General features: G+C 39.0%; 1 protein-coding gene across 18 annotated transcripts in view; it reads left to right on the forward strand.

Annotated features, from left to right (window-relative positions):
• CHL1 (cell adhesion molecule L1 like) overlaps positions 1–23,385 on the forward strand; it is a 215,213-nt gene that overhangs the window by 38,333 nt on the left and 153,495 nt on the right. For 7 of the 18 annotated variants that reach the window (XM_032325323.1, XM_032325314.1, XM_032325305.1 and 4 more), the window contains one exon: positions 20,027–20,117. The exons of 9 other annotated variants lie outside the window; for them this stretch is intronic. The gene's annotated coding sequence lies outside the window, so the exon portion shown is untranslated. Of the gene's footprint in view, positions 1–9,864; positions 9,946–20,026; positions 20,118–23,385 lie in introns of those variants that run through there. 2 more of the 18 variants (XM_032325366.1, XM_032325350.1) reach the window with 2 other exon arrangements.

Raw genomic sequence — 23,385 nt, forward strand, 5'->3', positions numbered from 1 at the left:
CAAGTTTTTAAAACTACAAAGTTGTCTAGTAAGTCTTTTCTAGGTACTTATTATTTCTCTATTACTGAGCATTTAGGTCGTTACCAGATTTTATTGTTATAAATTACAGTGACTAAACATGATTTTACATTAATGTTTGAGCATATATCAATGTGTTTAAACTCAGGCTAGTTTTCTACTTGTGTGAAGATTGGCTTAAGCAGAACATAAAATGGTGTGTTAGGTTATTCAATCAGGTACATGTTTATAATCTTATGTAGAGATATATAGTGTATGACTTTTCATATTTGTATGTATATAAATGTGTGTGTGTGTATAGCACTAGTCAAATATTGATAAATTAATTGGGGAAGGAAATTCACTTAGTATTTTTTACCTTTGACGGATGATTTTTGTTATATATATGCATATACATGTGTATCTATATCTATATATATAGACAAGTATATACAGATACATATGTGTGTATATATGTGTATATATTAGCTCTTTGTAGTTTACCAGATCTCTATAGTTGGGCCTTTTTTTTTTTTTAAGATTTTTATTTCTTTATTTGACAGAGAGAGAGAGATCACAAGTAGGTGGAGAGGCAGGCAGAGAGAGGGGCAAGCAGGCTCCCACTGAGCAGAGAGCCCAATGTGGGGCTCAATCCCAGGACCCTGGATCATGACCTGAGCCGAAGGCAAAGGCTTTAAGCCACTGAGCCACCCAGGCACCCCCAGCTGGGCCTTTTTTACTCATAGTAAAGCCCCCCTAAAAAAGCAAAAAAATGCTAAAAACCTAACCCACAAGTTATCCACCTTAACCAATTGCCATCTCCTTCAAAGCCTTTCTCATATGACATCGTAGGTAAAGAAAATGAGTTTCTCATGGGTGAAATAGTAAAACCACTTGAAAATCATTGGTCTCCTAAGGTTCCCTGTGGTGTGAGACCACCGCAGTATTGTTACTGTAGCTATGGATACTAAAATACAGACAGTACTGAAAAATATTAGGACTGTATACGAAGTGCAGAAACTTAGCCTTCTTTTGAGGAAGAGTTAGAGAGCACAGCCCTACGTGTGCTTTGGGGAAGATGAGAGGAAAGCAGGGATTCTAAGGTCCACAGGACAATGTGGCCACAACCGTGGAGGCCGGTCCAGGGTTGAAAGCTGTTTGAGCAAATACTCTGACCAAAGCAGCAGGTAGAATGGCTCAAGCGGGAAACTGGGAATAATATCCTGGGATAGGATTTGTTTGGACAAGTTCTTATTTCAGGGACACAAGGCTCCATTCATGGGCGGGCCATGACCACAGTGCCGGACACAAAGTAGTCAAGTAATAAATACTTGAATGAATGAACAAAGATGCCCTTATATGATGCTTTCAGATAGAAAATCCTAATAATAGCGATATTAATTTGTTTTCATACCTAAATGTGCCTCAAAGAGTTTCAGGCAGTTTTCATATGTACTTTAGTATGAATTTTAATGGCTGGGAATTCCATTGTTTAATCATGATTGAAAATATGGAAATAAGGACGCCTGGGTGGCTCAGCGGGTTAAACTCTCTGCCTTCGGCTCAGGTCATGATCTCAGAGTCCTGGGATCAAGCCCCGCATCGGGCTCTCTGATCAGCAGGGAGCCTGCTTCCTCCTCTCTCTCTGCCTGCCTCTCTGCCTACTTGTGATCTCTGTCTGTCCAAAAAATGAATAAAATCTTAAAAAAAAAAGAAAATATGAAAATATGTGTGGTCACTAAATTTGCAGCCCTAAAGAGCAAGAACTGGTTTAAAAATGTTCTGATGCTATGACAATACCTTTGGCAGTATTTAAGACTTATCACACTTATAAAGCTGTATCCTGGAGAAATGGTTTTGTAATCGTAGGCAATCTGTAAATTCATTGTGCCTCATTGTCTTCTTATGTTTAACATGAGGAACTTAAAACCAAAAAGTGTCTACCTCATAGTGCTGTAAGAATAAACCGAATTCATACAATATAAAACAGAGCAGTGCCTGGCATACAGCAAGCCCCACATAAGTGTAACCTATTATCATTACTAAATGAGCCTGACCTTGGTATTAGCTTGTCCGCTACCACCTGGTTTGATCAGGCTTTAGTCAAAAGGAGAGCTTTGCTTTTCTGATCTATTAGATTATCATCTGATACGTTTTGGATCATATACAAAAGCAAGGTGGTCCTCAGTCAGTCGTGTTGAGAATTGCAGATTTGTTATGGACATTTGTACTTCCTGGGGAGACAGTCTACAGTTACATTAGGAAGTAATATAAAATCAGAGCTAGATCCTGTTTGAGATCTAAAAGATTATCTATTTAATTTATTCTTAACATAAAACATTGACCTTTTTGCTTACTACTTTCAAAACCATTTCAAACACAATTTCATTTGATGTAGCACAGTTGACAGAATAGAGAAAATGGAGAATATTCCTCCCTATCACACAGCAAGGTGATAAACAGGGGATGAGCAGATGCATAAGAGGGGCTCTGGCCTCTGGTAGGTGGGGCTTTTAAGTTGTACGATTTGGAAAAACAACAGCTTCTCTCTTGGTGTCATGGGGGTCTAGTCTAAGCTTTGTAGTTAGACTAGGTAATGTGGTGGAATCTTGCCTCTCCAGGGTTGGAAGGGTACTCATGTTTGGAAGACTAGAGATGGTACCATGAGGAGCCAGTGCCTTTTAGATGTGGCCTGTGGCCTCAGGACCTGCTCTACCACTGGTATTTTGCTATAACAAACTGCCATAAACTCCTATGAGAAATCTTCCTCTCTGAGAAGGATTCCTGTAGGGGATCCTGTAGGGGATTAGTCACGTTGATCCTCACCTCTTGGAATAAATCCTCCCACAGTTGATTGCAGAGAAAATGAGGAGTTGCATAATTTTCCCAAGGTGACACAGCTAGGAAGTGGCTGAGCTCATTCATTCAAAAAAGTATTTATTGATCACGGCTGTGTGCTGCACACTGGGACTGGCTCAAAACTCCGAAGTTCTGGCGTGTAATTGATAGCATTGGTCAGATTCAGGTCCTTCTAAGAGGTCAGCCATCCATAGAGAAGGGAAGGGTTCTTGAGAGGTATATTGGTTCTCCATGATGTTCTCAAATGGCAGAGTCTCAAATACTCTTAAAGTAGGGTATAAACCCTGCTCTCTGTTTTTTTTTTTTTTTAAGATTTTATTTATTTATTTGACAGGGATCACAAGTAGGCAGAGAGGCAGGCAGAGAGAGAAAGAAGGGGAAGCATTCTCCCTGCTAAGCAGAGAGCCCGATGTAAGGCTCGATCCCAGGACCCTGAGATCATGACCTGAGCTGAAGGCAGAGGCTTACTCCACTGAGCCACCCAGGTGCCCCAACCCTGCTCTCTATTAATAAACTCTGAGTTCACTTGCCAAAAATAGGTCTCAACCTTTCCGGAAGCTAGGTATTTCTTTGACATTTATGACCTGTCATGGTAATAGAATTCTATTGTATATGATTTACTCTCCATTTATTTCTGAGGGAATCTCTCCTCCTTTAAGTTATGAAAGTCCAAGGTCATAGAAAACTTAGTCATATTCACCTCATCTGTATCTTTCAAGATTTTATTCATTTTGATCTATCTGTTTTGTGTATTCATCTTTCCACCATTTGGATTTCTAATCATTTAGTCTTCTCTTGTATAAACATTGATGACCCCACCTTCTCTAATATATTATTTGCCCTACTCTTTCAGCTCCATTTTCAGAGCGATTTTTTCCTGTAATTGCAAGCTCTTTTTTTTTTTTTTTAAAGATTTATTTATTTATTTGAGAAAGAGAGAGCTCAAGCACACATGAGCAGGAGAGGGGCAGAGGGAGAATCTCAAGCAGACTCCCCGCTGAGCATAGAGCCCAACACAGGGCCCCATCCCAGGACCCTGCGATCACCACCTGAACCAAAATCAAGAGTTGGCTGCTTAACCGACTGAGTCATCCAGGCACTCCTTCACTGCAGTCATAAACTTTAAGGCAAAAAGAAACTGTAAAAAATAATTGTCAGCATTCTCATGTTATAAATGAGGCTACTGAGACCTAAATTGGTTAAGAAACTTGCTATTAATAAGCAGTGTTAATGATAGAGCTAGCAATAAAATTCACATGGTCTTCTGACTTGCCCTGGAATATACTTTGCAAATTTCTCTACATGATGCTTTAGCCTCCTTATGATAGATAAATGTATGACTTCAAAAAGTATATATTTTTATTTATTTAAAAACATAAAAAAAATAACTACCATGTAGTCCTTTTCTCAAACTCAAGGTATATTACATGAATGGTGGAATAAGGAAGTCAGGCTAGTGTAGATAAAGCCATGAGCTTCCAGTTACATGGACAGCTTCCCATCATGACTGTGACACTTGCTCCCATCATGACCTTGTACAGGCTCCCTAATCTATTTGAATACAGTGCATCTTCTATAAAATTAGAGTCAGTTGTACCTAATTTCGAGGGCACTTGTGAATAACAGATAAATTATTTAGTACAACATGCAACACAAAGTATGTTTTCAATTAGTGATAGAAGAAAAATCATATATAACCCTTAGCAGGGGATCAGTATTGTTTTGAGTAAACACATGCTGAAATAGTGATCAGAACTATCAGGGTCTATTTTCTTTCAGAGTATTCCTTAAAATATATTCATAGGAACAAACTCAATATTTTTTCTCCAAGTTTTTATTTAAATTCTAGTTAGTTAATATATAGCACAAAATTTAGCATTTTCATATTGCTTGTATAAGGATTTGCTTATAAATCATTGTCCAAAACAACTTTTGCTGATGATTTAGTTTTTATTTTATTGTGCATCATTTTATGTTAAGCATATTGAAGAATTTCTGTTGTCTGCTCATTTTTACTGTACTATCAGCTTATATTCTAAGGAATATTATATGCATCGTATGTCATTTTCTTTCTAAAAGATACTATATTCATTCAAAAGAATCAAAGTGAGCATCTTGGTACACATTTTGAGCATATGGACTTCAACTATTTTAATCAAGAGCTCATTCCTGCCAGGTACATGCTTGTTGTTGAGAGAATGAGAGGTGTGTTCAATCCCTATTTTTTAAGAATATTGACCCAAATATTGACTGAAAGCTGAGGTGCTCTCAGTCTGTTTAAAATCCCTAAATCATCTCCAGTGTTTTGAAGATTAGTTGAGATTAGGTATATTTTTAAAATAAAGTAAAATGAAAACAGAAAAAAATAGCCACTCTTGATTCCAAATACATACATACACTGTACACATGCACACACACACCACAAACATACAGAATAGGTATTTTCATTCAGTGTACATTTATTAAGCAACCGATATTTGACACTATGACAGCCACTGTGCTTGAGTACTAGGGAGGCAAAAATTAAAGAGTCCCCCCAACCCCCAACCGGGCTTAAAGAACTCACAAGCTTGAAAAACATTGTTGAAGAAATCCTTTTCTGTCTTACGAGAATAAGACCTGTAACTGCTCGCACATGTGGCTTATAGAGCATTTACCAAGGCTCCTGGGTCACCATTTGGGGCAGTGTGGTTTCCTCCCATTGACTGAGTTTCGGCTATGTCTGATCAAGAGCTTCTCCCAGCCTCCTTGACTGCCTCTGGGTGGTTACAGGGATCTGTGCTGCCTCTCTGGTTACTGCCCTTCTAGATCCCTGCCCTGAACTAAGCCTTTTTCTACAAGCTAGTCCTTATCTTTCAAACCTGTCCTGCAAGATAGATACCATTATCCCTTATTTACTTAAGACCATTGACATTCCAAGAGGTTATGTCATTAGCCTGAAGTCACACAGGGAGTAAGGACACGCTCACTTTATTTTCAGCTTCTCTGTCTCTTTTTTCTGTATGTTACAGTGTCCCTTTTGAAAGGCACAGTGGCGGTAGGGTGGTGACCCCTCCCCTAATGGTGTTGTGACAGTCATATATCCGTGACTGTCAGATTGAGTGAGTTAGTGCTATTTTTTTTTTTTTTTTGGTATGTGTAGCTTTCATACATTCAATCATTAATTCACCCAAAATGTATTTATTAAGCTTCATTATGGGGCCAAGCAGTGACCCTGGGGTTACAGTAATAGTACAAATGTGCTTTCATTGAACTCAAAATTTATTGTGTAAAATACAGAGTGAAAACTAGCAAGAATATTATGACAACCGTTTGGTCCTTAGTTAATTTTGTCTAGAATGCCTTTGCAATTTACATTTAATATGTTATAAATTCAGTAAGTAAAGAGAATTCACCTTAAAAATATGCTAGCAAGGTGCCATGTAGAAAAGTGATATATTATCTCCAAATAATTCTTATGGAGCCAACTTTTCCTCCAGGATTGGAAGAGATCACCACTTCTTTCACTAAGCCCCTGATGAAGTCATTGCTTGGCTTCCAGGGGCCACATTGTGTGGAAAACACTATTTTCAAATACTAAATAACCCCAGCAGTAAGATGTCCGTCCGGCTTGAGGACCTGAGTTTACCTGATTCAGAGCTGTTACCACAAGTGTGCTATTCACTGAGTAGACCAACCTCATCCACTTTCCCACTTTTTTTTTTTTAATTTTTTAAAAAAGATTTTATTCATTTACTTGAGAGAGAGAGAAAGTGAGAGAGAGGCGCAGGAAGGGTCAGAGGGAGAAGAAGACCACCACTGAGTGGGGAGCCCGGTGTGGGCCTTGATCCTGGGACTCCAGGATCATGACCTGAGCCGAAGGCAGTCGCTTAACCAACTGAGCCACCCAGGTGCCCCCACCTTCCCACCTTGAATGCCTTTTGCTGTTGAGGAAGTTCCATTTCTCTCTCTAGTGTGCTTTTTCTTTCTTTCCGAGTTTTGTTTCCTTAAGTGAGTGCAGTTTAATTTGATATACCTGCACTGTGTATTTATGTATTTTTTTCATTTATGCTTTTTTCTTCCCTCAGTAAAAAAGCAACCAACCAACAAGGGCCTAAAGACCTATTTTGCTTTAATATACTTCAAAATTCTTTAGATTTTTCCCATCAGTTTTTCTATTTTTTCCCCCCTTTGCATTTGGTAGGTATATTTATTCAAATCTCTTGAGTAGAGGAAACTTAGGGACTTTGGAAAAAGAAACAAACAACTATTTGCTAAGAATAGAAAATAAGATATTGCTATCTATCAATGATGGTGGGAGAAAGGAAGAAGTCTTGTAGATTAAATAAATTCAAAGAATTATATATCCTGATAAATACCATAAAAGTAAAATGAGAAAGACTTTTTCTTAGACTACTGTATGGTTGTGTGTGTGTACATACTCTTATCACTTAAACTGGTTGAGCCTATACCTCCAATATATGCATATCCCAACTGTCCAGACACAGAGTATGCTAAGTATTACTACAAGAAAACAGAAAAGGAAACAAGAATTAGAAGTGAGATAAAATGATTTTAAAATAGCATGTACACTCATAGATGTATATATAATTATTTTAATGTCAACATAAAGGTTTTAATATATGTTATAATTTAAAATATATGTATGTGTATACACACACACACACACATATAAAAGTGTTGCATTCTAAAGGATTGTCTGTGTACCCCATTTTAGAGATCATATACCTGTAACATAAAATAATGCAAGACCTAATAATAAGAGATAATCCTTCATCTTCACCAATGCCGCACTCGTGCGCGCGTGCGCACCCCCCCCCCCCCCACGCACACACATACACACACAAACGGTGACGGGATTAGTTACAAAGAACTTATATCCATGATTAATGGGAATGCTTTCTCAACCCAAGTCGAATGAAGCAGATGAGAGCTCAGCAGGCATATGCTGTTGCTGTGAGCATACAAATAAGTCTGATCAGCAGCTACAGTCTTCATGCCTAATGCCAAACAACAGTCTTGAAAATGCTCAGTGAGAGGATGGCTAATTCAGCACGGGCACTGATCCCTGTTGTCATGGGTGTCCCTGAGAGTGTTAAGAAGGTGGAAGCCATTGGGAAAAGCCCCCCTGCAGTGGCTGTATGACATGGATGGGTTTTGGAGAGACGTCTCAGAGAGATTTAATATTGGACCTATAAACATGGCCCCCTGGCTATACAAATACCCACGTGTGACTTACCTTATCCCTGGGATAGATAGAGGACATTCTACATCACATCATTTAAGTTCAGCCTCATTTAGTGAGGCAGGACGTCAGCAGATCCCATTCGTAATCAACATGGGGAAATACTTCGTTTCTTCCTTTCTCTTTTGAGTGATGGCTGTAACACATAGAAGATGCTGGGCACAACAAAATGATGGTGATTTTCTGTGCTCCTCTAGTAAGGTCAAACTCTTCTGTTAGCCTGTAGAACTCAATAAACGCAGTAATACTCTAGCAATGTGTGCCATGGACCCACTGACTAGGAGCCATAGTAAATGTTGTTTTATGCATTGTTAGTCTTCCGTAAACAAATCTCTGTATTACAATAATGCAAATAATAATGGTGTCAAAAGTAGGCCTAAAGGCTTGGCAATGAGGTCACTAAACCGAAGTAGACAGGGCACAGTCTGTGCAGTGTGTCACTTGGTCAGTTGGACAGCAGTCGGGACTATTCTTACACTTGCCAGGGTAGAATTTGTTTTTCAGTGTATTGGTGTGAAGTTCTCTGTGAAGGATTACAATCTGTTTATAACTTTTTGGCAACAGCTTTTGGATTAAGGCCAAAGATACTGTCAAATAATGCAAAGAAAGGGAATTGAGTTGCTTGGATATTTTAACCATTCTTCTCTTTTGTAGAGCCAAAAATATTGTAGTTTTATAATTATCTTTAATTAGTAATTTCTACCAGAATGAGTTAGAATTACTGGATAGAATTTAGCTCTTCTGAATGATGCTCGTTAAGTTATGACAACTGATATGCAAAACCAGTTCTTTGACTTTTTTGACTGTCCTTATGCTCAACAGAACGGCATCTGAAAAAAGGCTTATAAGCAATCTTTTAGGGATTGAGAGCCAATCCTCAAATCATCCAGGAATTAACAGTAAACGGACTGTGTGTATTGGTTGAAACACTTCTCTTATTCCTTATGTCGATTTTTTAAAGAGATGGGGGCCTTGGAATTAGCACACCTGAGTGAGAGCTGGTCTCTTGAATTGAAGGCTTATGTTAACTGTGTGATTCATTGAGTTCTGGTCTTGGAGAGAGCTTCCTGAGAGAGCACTCTTCGTTTTAGGCTCTACTGTTCTATGTTGACACATTGGTTACAGCCTCAGACAAAAGCAAGTGGCTGTTATGAAGAACAGGTCATGGAGGAGTGCCAAGTAGAAATTCCTGTATACTGTGGCCTGTTGCAAAATACTTGAATTTGTGAGAGAAGACATGTCAATAACTTTTTCAATGAGAAGTGTAATTATGTGGCTGTTTTCTGCATCTCTGTCCTCTCTGCTTCATTCATTCATAGATAAGAATCTGTAGGATGTCTTTTTATAGCACCAGAACAGTGTTATTGTTCAGGCATTTGGGAATTTTTTGGGGGGGGGGGTGGAGAGAAAGAAAAATTAAACCAATATTTTTTTAACTGAGAAAAGATAAACATGAATTTAAAAGTGTTTTTAAAAATTTTTTCGAAGGAATTTATTTATTTTGGAAAGAGACAGAGCGTGGGTGTGTGCAAGTGGTGGGGGGTGCAGGGAGGAGAGGGAGAGAGAGAATCCTCAAGCGGAATCCCAGCTGAGCATGGACCCCTATACAGGGCTCCATCCCAGGACCCTGAGATCATGACCTGAGTCAAAATCAAGAGTCAGCCACTTAACTGACTGAGCTACCCAGGAGCCCCTAAAAGTGGTCTTTTTTTTTTTTTGATGGAAATTATCTCCATAATTACAACTTTCAAATCTATCTCTAGGTGTTCTAAAACTGCAAACAATGACCCTGTCTTAATACTGCAGACATACCCTAGTGCAACTAAGGGGAACTTAACTTACCGGTAAGGATGTTTTTCTTAATTATTTGCTTTATGCATTTTTGAATGCATTTAAGTATTGCAAAGCATGATAGAAGAGTATAGCCAGAGGGAGGGACAGAGGGTATGGACAGGTATACAACATGTGAGGATGGTGGTGGTGGTGGTTGTTGTTAAGTTTCATTAAAATGCTGGCTTATTTTTGAAAGGGCAAAATCCTTAACTAAAAGTTATTTTTCGGTGAGCTGACCTCTTGGCATATTTGAAGGTTAAATCCTGGTATTTACCTAAACATCATTTTTTATAGAAAATGAATTTCAGGAGCGCCTGGGTGGCTCAGTGGGTTAAAGCCTCTGCTTTCAGCTCAGGTCATGATCTCAGGGTCCTGGGATCGAGCCCCACATCGGGCTCTCTGCTCAGCAGGGAGCCTGCTTCCTCCTCTCTCTCTGCCTGCCTCTCTGCCTACTTGTGATCTCTGTCAAATAAATAAATAAAATTTAAAAAAAGAAAAAAAAAAGAAAGAAAATGAATTTCACCATTGGGATCTGAGAAGGTCGGCTTCTTAGGAGGCTTGAAGTTTTAGTTAGAAAACCTGTATTTTCATCGGTCAGAGCTCACCCCTTCATGATCCAAAGGGCTTTCGGCTTTAGTAACTGTCCCTTGGATTTGGATCAATGTGAAATCTGACCTGAATCCTCCTTTGGAGTTTTTTTGTTTTTTGTTTTTCCCAAATTCTTTGTGCAGTACCAGACTGAATTTTAACTAATTTCAAAGAGTTTGGAAGAGTGAGAAGAATCCACTTTCCAAGGCCAGACAAACAATGATGTGGTTATAGGGGAGCTATTTTAGCCCTTTTAAACCTCCATTTCTAGTTCATAAAACTGAAATAACAATAATTATAATTGTCTATAGATACAGGTTAAGTTGGATTATTTTGGTAACACTTAGTAGCAGTGTGGTTAGTCCATAATATTGTTTGGTAAATGTCAATAATTAGTATCATTACGAGTTTTTAAAGACAAAGTGATTAAAGAAAAAAAAGGTAATTTTTTTCCCCAAATGACATGAATGAAAGAATAATATTCTTATTTTCTTGAGAACGCACATCATTACTGATAGACTGCATACTCCTGAAGAATTAAGATATTATCTGGTGTATGCAGAATCTTTCTATATGCTGGTTGTAAACTAGGATCTTAGTAACTATGAAGTAATGAAGAAACAGGTGAAAATAATGTGGAAACAGATGAAAACACCTTGACTCTGAGTCCGTGTTAGCATACTTATTGCCTAGTAACCAGGAGGAGCTTTCCAAATGAATGGAGGGCTACTCCAAGAATAAGTCTATGAGGGAACTCTCTGTGTGTGTGCTTTGAATAAATATGGTCTCTTTGTCTCATGCACTGGAGTGGTTTTGTCCTTCCACTATATTTAGATCCTTCCTTTGGGTCTGGCTCCAAGAGGGCTACCCTGCACGGGGTTTCCAATTCTGTTTGATCTGCAGGTCTACTAGATGATTAAAAAGCATTTCCAATATACACTCATATTATTGGAGAACCTTTCTTGAAATCTGATTAATCAGATCTTTTGATGATGATTGGTAATGAGGGGTACATTGTTGTGTTAAAAACAATATATGATCTCATCCTAAATAAATTTCTAATTCACAAGAAACCTACATAAGTCTTTTCAGAAATTAAAGGATGAAATATAATGTCTAGGGCATAATTTTTTTAAAAAAGTTGTTATACTACTACTATGAGAAATCTTAATTGTGGTTGTGTCATGATGTATTAATAATTGTGTCTTTTGACATCATGAAAATGGATGGCAACCTGCAAAACATCTGTTTACTCTTAACAGTTCACTTCTTATTTTATTGAAATACATTCGTTTTCCTGTGTTTTTCTTGATGACTGGTCAGATTATTACTTAGTTCTACAAAATCAGTTCTCTTGCCATCAGTTTTCTTTGGGGTGTTTGAGAAATTCAGCTTTTGTATTTTCCAGGAAACGTTTATGGAGTCATAGTCCTTGGACATCTCCTCTCCCCTTCCACACACATTCAAGCATCAATTTTCTTCTGAAAATTTTTCATTTGGAGTCTTCCTCTCCCTTCCAAAGAGCCTCTCAAAAATTAAAAAAAAAAAAAAGTGAAATGGTTTCCAGGGCTCTTATTAGACTGTGATATATGAATATGAATTTTGTCCTTTTTGTTGTTTTTCAACACCCACATTTATTTGAATTTGTTCACAGCACAATCTACAATTTAAGTGTTAGAAATTTTATGAGTTTGAGGTTGTGCATAGCAGATTAAGTTCACCTATGCATTTCAGTTGTATCTATATATAATTTATCCAAAGATAATATTATCCATACATCTTAACAGAAGGCTTAAGCAGTTGAATGACAGAGACTGTATTTTTGTAGCAGAAGGTCACACAAAAAATATGGGCTTTGTTAAATATGGTGTGTCACCTTGGGTCACCTGCTGAGACTGGTTGATGGTGCTTATCTCTACATACTGCTCCTCCCACTGATTTATGGGCTCCGGTGGGTTCTATTATATCAGAGACTAGGCTGCATGCCCTAGGAGGTAAGAGAGAGAGTAGTGTTTTAATTTGTCTTAGCAAAGTGCTATTATGTGAGAGAAGATTATAGCTGCCTCCCCTTGCTGGCCTGTGAAATTTTCATAAAGGTGTTGATTATTTTCCAGTGGCACCCAGATCCACTGTCAGAGACCACTCACATGTTTAGTTATGTCAGGGCTTGGCTCCTACACTCTGGAGAGGACAAGATATAACAACCTTTCATTTTTGAAATGTTCTCAGTGCAGTGTGCTGTAGACACTGCATATGGTGGTGAATTATCTGTCGGCTTGACGGGGGCTAAGGGATTCCCAGACGGCTGGTACAACATTATTTTTGGGTGTGTCTGTGAGTCGGTTTCCACAGGACATTAGCCTTTTGAATTGGTAGGCTGAATAAAGATCTCCCTCACCAATTTGAGTGGTCACCATCCAATTCATCGAGGACCTGAGTAGAACAAAAAGGCGGAAGAAGCGTGAATTTGTTCTCTGAGCTGGGTTGCCCCTCTTCTACCCCGTCTTGGTTCTTGAGCCTTTGGAATCATATTGAATTGCACCACTGGCTTTGCTGGTTTGCTAGCTTGTAGACAACAGATCATGAGATTTCTCAGCTTCCATAATATCATGTGAGCCAATTCCTTTATATAATAAATTTCTTTGTATCTATGTATCTGTATGTCCTGTTTGTCGTGTTTCTCTGGAGAACCCTATTATCCTGCACAAATGCAACTCAATTGGCTGATCCTACCTCTGTCTTGTTTTAATTGTGTTTATATGCCCTCAGCTCAGTTGCAGTTAACTGTTTACATATTTGTCTTATGAATATGTTTTTGAGGGCAGTGTCCAGTTCAAATACATATTTGCATTGTTAACCCTGAACATTGAACCCAGCATATACTAGATGCTTTATAAAGATGGGGGCAGAAAGAAAGGAGAGGAAGAATGAAGGGAGGGTAACATTATCCTGATGGATTGGTCCTGGGACATCTTTTTTTTTTTTTTTTTAATTGCTTTAAAAAATTTTTTGTTTACATTTTATTTTATTTACATTCAATTAATTAACATATATGTATTAGTTTCAGAGATAGGGTTCAGTGATTTATCAGTTGTGTATGATACCCTGTGCCCATTACATCACATGCCCTACTTAATGCCCACAACCCAGTTGCCCAATTCCCCCATCCTTCTCCCCTCCAGGAACACTCAGTTTGTTTCCTGTGATTGGGTCTCTTTTGGTTTGTCTCCCTCTTTGATTTCATCTTGTTTTATTTTTCCCTCTCTTCCTCTATGATCCTCTGTTTTGTTTCTTAAATTCTACATAATGTAATTGTCTTTCTCTGACTGACTTATTTCAATTAGCATAATACCCTCTAGTTCCATCCACATCCTTGCAAATGGTTTGCAAATGGTAAGATTTCATTTTTTTTAAGGCTGAGTAATGTTCCTGTGTGTGTGTTTGTGTGTGCTTATACATACTTATACATACCACTGCTCTACCCATTCATCTGTGGGTGGACATCTGGGCTCTTTCTGTAGTTGGACTATTGTGGACATTGCTGCTATAAACATTGGGGGGTGGTGCTCTTTTGGATCATTACATTTGTATCTTTTGGGTAAATACCCAGTAGTGCAATTGCTGGATCATAAGGTAGTTCTATTTTTAACTTTATGAGGAACCTCTGTGCTATTTTCCAGAGCGGTTATACCAGCTTGCATTCCTGTCAGCAGTGTAGGAAGGGTTCCCCTTTCTCCATATCCTCACCAACATTCATAGTCTCCTGTCTTGTTACTTTTAGTTACTTTGACCCATGTGAGGTGGTATCTCATTGTGATTTTGATTGATTTGTAGTTCCCTGATGCTGATTGATGTTGAACAGTTTTTCATGTGTCTGTTGGCCATTTGTATGTCTTCTTTGGAGAAATGTCTGTTCATGTCTTCTGCCCATTTCTTTACTGGATTATTTGGTTTTGAGTGTTGAGTTTGGTAAGTTCTTTATAGATTTTTGATACTAACCCTTTATTTGATAACACATTACAAATTATCTTCTCCCATTCTGTCAGTTTTCTTTTATTTTTATTGACTGTTTACTCACTGTGCAAATGCTTTTTATCTAGATGAAGTCCCAGGAGCTCATTTTTGCTTTTGTTTCCATTGCCTTCGGAGATGTGTCTAGCCAGAAGTGGCTGTGGCTGAGGTCAAAGAGGTTGCTGCTTGTGTTCTCTTCTAGGATTTTGATGGATTCCTGTCTCACATTTAGGTCTTTTCATCCGTTTTGAATTTATTTTTGTGTATGGTTTAAGGAAATGGTCCAGTTACAATCTTCTTTTTCTTCTTCTTTTTTAGGATTTTATTTATTTATTTGACAGACAGAGATCACAAGTAGGCAGAGAGGCAGGCAGAGAGATGGGGGGGAAGCAGGCTCCCTGCTGATCAGAGAGCCTGAAGCGGGGCTCAATCCCAGGACCCTGGGATCATGACCTGAGCCACCCAGGCGCCCCCAGTTTTATTCTTCTGCATCTGGCTGCCTTGGGCACCTTCTATGCTAAATTCCAGGTTTGCTTTTCTAGGTTCTATAATGTAGACAATCTTAGGAGTTTCTAGTCTCAGACTTGGTTTCTGATAAATTTTAATGTTCCCTTAAGTCTCCTCTCTCTGATTTCCTTACCTGGCTAAGTGGGACCTGGTCTTATCATTGGCATATGGCTAATTCAACTTTAGGACCACTAGGAAGTAGAAGCATGAGGTTTTATGGAAAGAGTATTCTGCAAAATGGAAATCTCTCTCAAGAAAGTCTAAGTGGTAAGGCACTTAGTCGGTTAAGTGTCTGACCCTTGATTTCAGCATAGGTCATGATCTCAGGGTCATGAGATCAAGCCCCAATTCAGAAGTCCAAGTATGATTGAGATCCTCTGTCCCTCTCCTCCTCCCCTTGCTCACACTCTTTTTAATTAATTAATTAATTATATCTTTAAAAAAAAAAAAAAAAGAAAGCCTAAGTGGAAGATAAGTCAAATTAACTTCTTAAGAAAAATGTTCTTTTCTTTGGCATAATTACGTGTTAGTTTCTCAGCATCTTTTGAAATGGGATGTTCAAAAGTGATAAGATCCCATTAGATGCTAGAATATTTTGCATAAATAATGTTTCATGTTTCAAAATGATACTAAACATATCCTCTTTCTTTTCTTTTGTCCCCCCCCTTTCTTTACAATGATATAATCAGAACTAACTCTGTGCCCTTGTCCAGAATTAATCATCCCTAGCCATATTTGATGTTTACACCTTTTAAATATTTATGAGCTGTTATGTTCCTTTTTTGTTGTTTACCCACTCTGGGACATTTAGAAGCCTTACATTTCTTCCTTAGCCAAGCACTCCATTCCCTTCATCATTCTCTTGGCTGTTCTTTGGACCATCTCCAATATGCATACATAATTTCAGTATTGAGGTGCCAAAAATACGTTTGTTTCAACTGGAGTCTTATTGGATTTGCTTTCACTCAAATCATGTACACAAATAAATGTGATCTCCAAGGGAGGAAAACTCGGTGAGGGCTCCAAAGGGAAGCTAGGATATATAGATAAGCTGTTAAAATGCTTTAGGACGATTTTAAATCACTAGGGAAATGGCATCTGAAAATCAAATGATCCCAGAATGAACAGTGTGTGGAAATTCTGTTTGTAAGCCCAGGTTTGTGATCCTTTTGCAGATTTTTGTTGTAACTGTGAGCCTGTTGGTTTTTAAGATTTTGATGGGGTTGGATTCAGTCTTACAGCCATTTCTTAATTTTTAAATTTACTGTTTCTCTCTCGGTAATTTCAGAAGGTGGAGTCCTTTATCAGTAGAAAAACAGTCACTATTTCATTGCAGAGGGAAGACTGAAGTAAAATGACCATTCTCATATTCAAGACAAAGAGACACTGAAACCCAGGACAACTTGCAGAGTCTTTTTTAATAAATGGACACTTTGGATCTTATATTGTTATTTAAAAGGATTCAAGTAGTAACATGACACACTGCACAAATAAGATATCCATGAAATTATGTAGTGCAACCAAACAAATGACTTATAGGGAAATCCATTGAGGAGAGAAAATTGTGTTTTCTCAACAAAATGCCATTTTTGCCCTAAGGCAATTCATGTTGGGGGAAAATACCATGTATAACATTGACACAAATCATAGGCATCTCCCCCTAAACAGCATTTTTTTATTGAACTGCACATGTGTGCAAATATTTGAGGCCTCAGAGAAGAAACAAACCAATGACATACATCACTGCGATCACCAGCCGAACTGGGGAGGGCAGCGAGAGCAGACACATTTCAGAGCCCAGTGATGAAGCTGAGAATCCAGAAGTAAATCAGAGGTTCTGATCAAAGGCTAATTTAGCCTATCATAAATGATCCTACAGTGGAAGGAAGCCTCATGCACAACAGATCAAAGATTAGTGCCTCTACATACACCACAACACTCACTGCAAAGAGGCAAGAGAAAGCAGGAGAAGGAAGGGGAAGGAAGAAATACATCAAAACATCTTAAGCATCCTGTGCAATACAGTCTCCCTTTCTTAGTACAGCATACGTTGCTGCTCTAAACATGGGGGCCAGGTGCCCCTTCAGATCACTCCATTCATATCTTCAGGGGAAAATACCCAGTAGTGCAATTGCTGGTTCATAGGGTAGAGCTCTGTTTTCAAGTTCTTGAGGAACCTCCACCCTGTTTTCCAGAATGGCTGCACCAGCTTGCATTCCCCCCAACAGTCTGAGAGGGTTCCCCTTTTTCTGCATCCTCACCAACAGCTGTTGTTTCCTGACTTGTTAATTTTAGCCATTTTGACTGGTATGAGGTGGTATCTCATTGTGGTTTTAATTTGTACTGGGGAAGTGGGCTTGGAAGAGTAACACAGTTCCACTTTTTAGCAACTTGACTTACATTTCTTTAATCCACATTTTAGAAGTTTCTATTATCTTAGATTAAATATTATAGCACACATTTCTTCTGCTAAAAGGCCTTTGAAGTGTTTCGGTGGGACATTTAATTTCCCATTATGGCTGGTTTCTCAAATCATTCCCTTTGTAATTGTCACAATTTTACAGTCCTATTTAAAATGAATTTAGTTTTCCAACTAAAAATATCAAGCTGAGTTAGGAATTGAAATCTAAGGACTGTAAAATAAAATGATAAAAAATGAGGTTTCAAGCCAAAGTTTTCAACCATTACATCTAGAAAGACCACTAAAATTGTTTTCTACTTCCCTTATTAAATACATAAGAATTCTTCTAAAGTTATTTTGGTCAAAATAAAATTTTATAAAATTTCTAAATCCAGAAAGAGGAAAATGATTTATTTTATACCTTGTTAGTTATTTACATATGTAAATACTTGTTTTGATTGGGACATCTTTACACTTCACTTAAATTACAGTCGTTTCAGCTTTGCAAAGTTTACTATTAACCATATTTTGTTAAATGTTTAATCTTTTTTGTAGTGTCACAGATGAAGAAAGAATACAGATATGTATTTTTTCTGTTTGGTATTTTAAAACCTCACTGCTTTGTTTTGCTTGATTAACAGTCTAAGTGCTTTCGTGTTTATCTATATCTTTACCCTTAAGGGATACGTATTAAATGAATTAACTAGGTAGCCTAAGTGCTCCTGTCACCACACTACAGGTTAGGAAATGGAGATGTGGACCCACTCAAGGTCAATTGCTTATTTATTGAATTGGAACTTCATTTTCTTCCCCCCAACTTTTGGACTAGTACACCCTTCACAGTGCCTCACGGGTTTTCAAATGTACTCTAGACCCCACTCAACTGAAAGGAAGCTTGCAAACCCCGACATGAATTAGGTCTGGTTAAATTGGTTAATCATTATTTGATTGGTTTGAAAGATTGTAGCATTAAATAGTATTTCACGTTGATTTCCCTTGCTATTTTTTCTTACAATATTTCCCACTTAGTCAGCCTCTGTATGGATATGCTTTTCATTTGTGAGTGCCCAATTAATCATGCCTTCATGTTGGATGGAAGACCGATTAGCATGGATTAATTAAGGTAATGAAATAATTATAGTTATTATGATATAACTATATAGTAACCACCATTAGTATGGCATAATTATCTAGTGGTTATGAGTGTGTGGTTGGATCTGATTTAAGTGGGCTTGAATTTGACCTTCAGTGTATATACTATTAATGGGTGCTCTTGCAAGTTAATCTCCTCAAGCCTTAGTTTTTTCATCAGTAAAGACGAGATGATAATACTTAGAATTTGTTTTTTAGTAGATAAATTATTTAACTGTATTAAATTTTATACATGGTAAAAGCTCCATAGTTATTACTAACATTACCGTTACAGCCCTGGTCATAAGGGGGTATATATATCAAATTATGAGGCTGGCATGTTCCCATAGCCCCATAGTTCCCATAGCTCTAGAGGTGGGACAGGTAATGCAGATTTGGTCACTATGGACTCTGAGAAACAATCTGAAGGGTTTGAAGTGGCGGGGGGGGGGGGGGGGCGGATGGGAGGTTGGGGTACCAGGTGGTGGGTATTAGAGAGGGCACGGATTACATGGAGCACTGGGTGTGGTGAAAAAATAATGAATACTGTTATGCTGAAAATAAATAAATTAATAAAAAAATTTGATCATGAGGAGTTTTCCCTGGAGATTTAGTAAACTCAAGCTGGAGTAACAGCTGGTCACAGCAAATGATGCCGCATATAAGCAAGACAGAAACAACAGTAAAGCAAGATAGCTTTGATGGTGTTTGGGTTCCTGAATCCAGAGGTCCGTGGGTCTATTTCTCCCTCTGCTTTAACTCTAGGTTTTGTTTGTAGGCCAATAAATCCGGCTTAATGAAGTTAGTTTGTTTTGGATTTTTGTGACCCACCAATGGAATCCAATAATACAGTATCTTAAGAAACACATTTCTTCATCCTTCAGTTAACATTTAATACTCCCAACAGTCTTATTACTTTTTTATTTACATGCTTATTTTCTCTCTTTCCCTTACTAAAATGTAAGCTCGATTTGGACAAAAACTTGTAACATTTTTCTTCAGGTTTTAGAAAATCCCTACCACCTCATAGGCGCTCTGTAATTATCAGGTGAGTGAATGGATGAAGGGAGAAAGGAAGGAATAGTCTTGAAAAAAAAAACTGCTCTCTGATCAAAATTGTATCCATATCCTTTCCTGAATAGATTAAGTATCGATGCAATTTTAACATTTTTTAGAACTTTACATTGAGCCAGTCATCATGCTGGATATTGTGTATATTTTAAGGTTGTTAGTATCATCCCCATTTTACAGAGGAGAAAACGGAGGGACCGTGAGTTAAAGTCACAGTGGTAGACTCTGTAATGTCCTGTCCCGATCAGTCTATGAGAACCAGTTGCTCCCCATCCTGCTTGGAACGCTGCCAGCAGCCATTCCTCACAAGTCACCTCCCAACCCATCAGGTTGCCTCCACTGAAGAGAGTACTCCCTTGCTCAAGGTCATGTCTCCTTTCCAGGGCAGCCCACATCTAAGGTCTGGTGTGGAGGGATAGAGTCCCAACTCAGGACAGCTGTAAGGATCATGCCCACCCCAGAACTCCCTGTAAGGTAGGCTGAGACCTCTCTCGAGTCTGTATTACAGCTGTACTTCTCCCTTTTGTCCAGTTCACCTTCCTTCCTATCCGTTCCCCGTCTTTGATCTCCAATCCCTCCAGACCAGGGTCTGCTTCTCAGGGAAACCAGCCTGCTGTGGTGACTTGTGACGATCCCTGCCCCAGCTCGCGAAGAGGCCTGTCTCTGAGGACATCAAGTGGGGTGAGACCTGTCAGAGCTGGGAGAAGTTGAGCACTGCAGTCTGAGTGGAGAAAGGGCTAGGCCTTCTCTAGGGTCTTGAGGATGACAACTATAGCTGGAACACAGGGAGCTGGAAGGAAAGAGGCCTGAGCAGGTGGTGGGCACCACACCATGCAGGGCTGTATAGAACATGCAAAGAAGTTAGACTTGTATTTTTAATTGTTTCCGCTCTTCTTTCTGCTCATGCCCCAACATCTGCCTTCTGCTGTCTCTAGCTACAATGGGTCTGCCCTTGGGGCCCATTTCTGCCCTCTGAAATTTTACCAGAATTTTTTTTTTTCCTTTCAGAGTGCTATTCATAGGCCCTTTCATTCTTAACCTTCTCACTGGCTTCCTACTATAATTACAGTCTCAAAAAGCAGTTGTTTTCAGGGAAAAAGGATGTTTTGAACTACTTGTTGTGACTTAGTTAATTGTGTATAGTTTAAAAAATTCTTTCTTTATCTACTGAAAAGACTATAGTTCCGGTTGTTATGATTCAAAGGCAGTAGGGAAGATTTCCTAGAGTTTCATATGGTTGTGAAAACATTTTCAGACATTTTCAGTGATCATGGTTTATACCACATTGATTTACAATGTGGGGTCATTCAAGTGGCCCTTGAAATTCAGTAACTTCTAGGTCATAGAGGAGCACAGATGAGTACCATACCATCTTTGTGTTTGGTAACTGGTGGGATGTGTATGTATGTGTGTGTGCGTGTGTGTGTGTGTGTGTGTATACACACTATCTTGGTATCCTGTCTGGAAGAAGTCTAAAGGCTAAGGGTTTTCATTTATTTGGGCAAGTGTCAAAGTGTGGTGGAAGCAACATGGTATCTGCTGTCTGGAAGATACAGAGATAAGGGGCCATACATGTGCTGCAAACCTTCTTTTCTTTCTTTTTTTTTTTTTTTTTGTTAAGATTTTATATATGTATTTGGCTCAAAGAGAGACACAGAGAGAGGACACAGGCTGGGGGATTGGCAGGCAGAGAGAGAAGCAGGCTCCCCGCTGAGCTGGGGAGGCCAACATAGGGCTCGATCCCAGGACCCCAGGATTATGACCTGAGCCAAAAGCAGACACTTAAATGACTGAGCCCCCCAGGTAACCCCCAGGCCATATTTTCTTGCATGATTTTTCCACAGTGTTTCTCGACAACTTAGAACAGTAGTTCTCAGCTTTGACTGCCTATAATAATTACCTGTGGCACTTTTCAGATTTAAGGTTCTCTGGGACAATCTTACAAAACTGTAGCTGGAGCCCAGATAGCTATTTTGTGGTGGCGGCGGTGGTGGTGGTGGTGGTGGTTGCTCTTTTCAACGTACACCTGTGATTCTTTTAGACTGTGAGGGTTGAGAAGCATGAGCCTATTCAAATGTCTAAAAACAGGTGTCTGTGGGGGCACCTGGGTGGCTCAGAGGGTTAAAGCCTCTGCCTTCAGCTCAGGTCATGATCCCGGGGTCCTGGGATCGAGCCTCGCATTGGGCTCTCTGCTCAGTAGGGAGCCTGCTTCCTCCTCTCTCTCTCTGCCTGCCTCTCTAACTACTTGTGATTTCTCGCTGTCAAATAAATAAATAAAATCTTAAAAAAAAAAAAAAAAAGGTGTCTGTGGATCAAGGAGATTTCTTCCTTTGTCTACTGACACACTCACAACTTTCAAAATTCCAGAGATTCATGTTCTCATTTCCAAAAGAACGGTGAATTATCTAGAATGTCACAGCAACCGTTCTTCAATAATGCTTTTGCCTCATTGCTTTCTTTGGGCTGCTGCTTAGAAGTAAAGACATGTTAAACAAAGGAACAGGGTTCCAGACCTCTGTGTGTGTCTGTGTGGGCATGATGGAGAGAAGAACCCACAAAGGAGAAGCAGTATTCATGAATGCAATTAAAAATGCAGTGGAACTTTGATCAGTATTTTCTACCCTCGTTTTTTGTTCAACGTCCACATCAACATGTATCCCACCGGAGCATGTAATTCCAGCCATAGCACAGCAAAGCAGAGCTGCTCCTTCTGACAGATGTACGGTTGTTTCACGACTCTGAGGGATAACTTTACGTGGAATTACAGTGAGTGGTTCTCCCTCGAGCTGCACAGTACAGCACTCTGGCTTTGGATGTAGGGAAGAAGGCCTCAGAGCAGTGGTTTTCAACCAAGGGCGATTTTGTCTGTGAGGGGACGTTTAGTAATATCTAGAGAACATTTTGGTTGTCACAACTGGGGTGGGGAATGGGACTATTGCTACTGATATCTAGTGATTAGAGTCCTGTTTTCTGTGCACAGGACAGACTTCTACAAAAAAGGAATGATCCTTCCCAAAACGTCCAACATGCTGAGGTTGAGAAACCCTGGCTTATGTGTACTAGCTGTCTTGCCCCCATGATCCAATGTAATTATGGAGGTCAGGACAGGAACCTTGTCTGTTTTTTTGGTTTTGTGTTTCCAGTATCTAGAACAGCACATGGTACACAGTCATTGCTGAGTATATTTTTTGGATGACTGAATGAGCGAATTGTTTGAGCTGGACAACCTTGTATCGCTGCCCTGGAATCTAGGTGAATGGGAACTGCATTAAGAGCCAGAATTGAGTCTTGCCTATCTCTGTGGTTGTCCCTACATAGAAATTCTATTTCAAGGGGTCCTGGGATATAGGTGATTAAAGATGTCTCTGTGGATTTTCCATGGTGCCTGCCATTCTCTAGTTTATTTTTCCTTGAAGTTTTCCTCCTACTGGGTAGCTTCAGTGTCTTGAGGCTTTGTGTCCCGCTTAACATGGGGACAGTATCTTTAATCAGTTCAGTATATCCTAAATTATGGGATAGATACCACTGATGAGATATAAGGTGATCAGAGTTATTCTATGATTGAATATCATTAAATAATAGACCTAGTGTAAAGCAAACATTTATTTCATTTATATTTTTTTTCTGGTACTTCAGGGTATGTCAAAGGCTAGTTTTGTGCTCGCATTTTTTAACACTTTGCTGTGTCTTTTCATGAAAAGAGTCCAGACCTCAAAATCTGGAAGTCCTCTGGTCACAATGT

Source organism: Mustela erminea, chromosome 1, assembly GCF_009829155.1.
Source record: "Mustela erminea isolate mMusErm1 chromosome 1, mMusErm1.Pri, whole genome shotgun sequence".
Taxonomy (NCBI): Eukaryota; Metazoa; Chordata; class Mammalia; order Carnivora; family Mustelidae; genus Mustela; species Mustela erminea.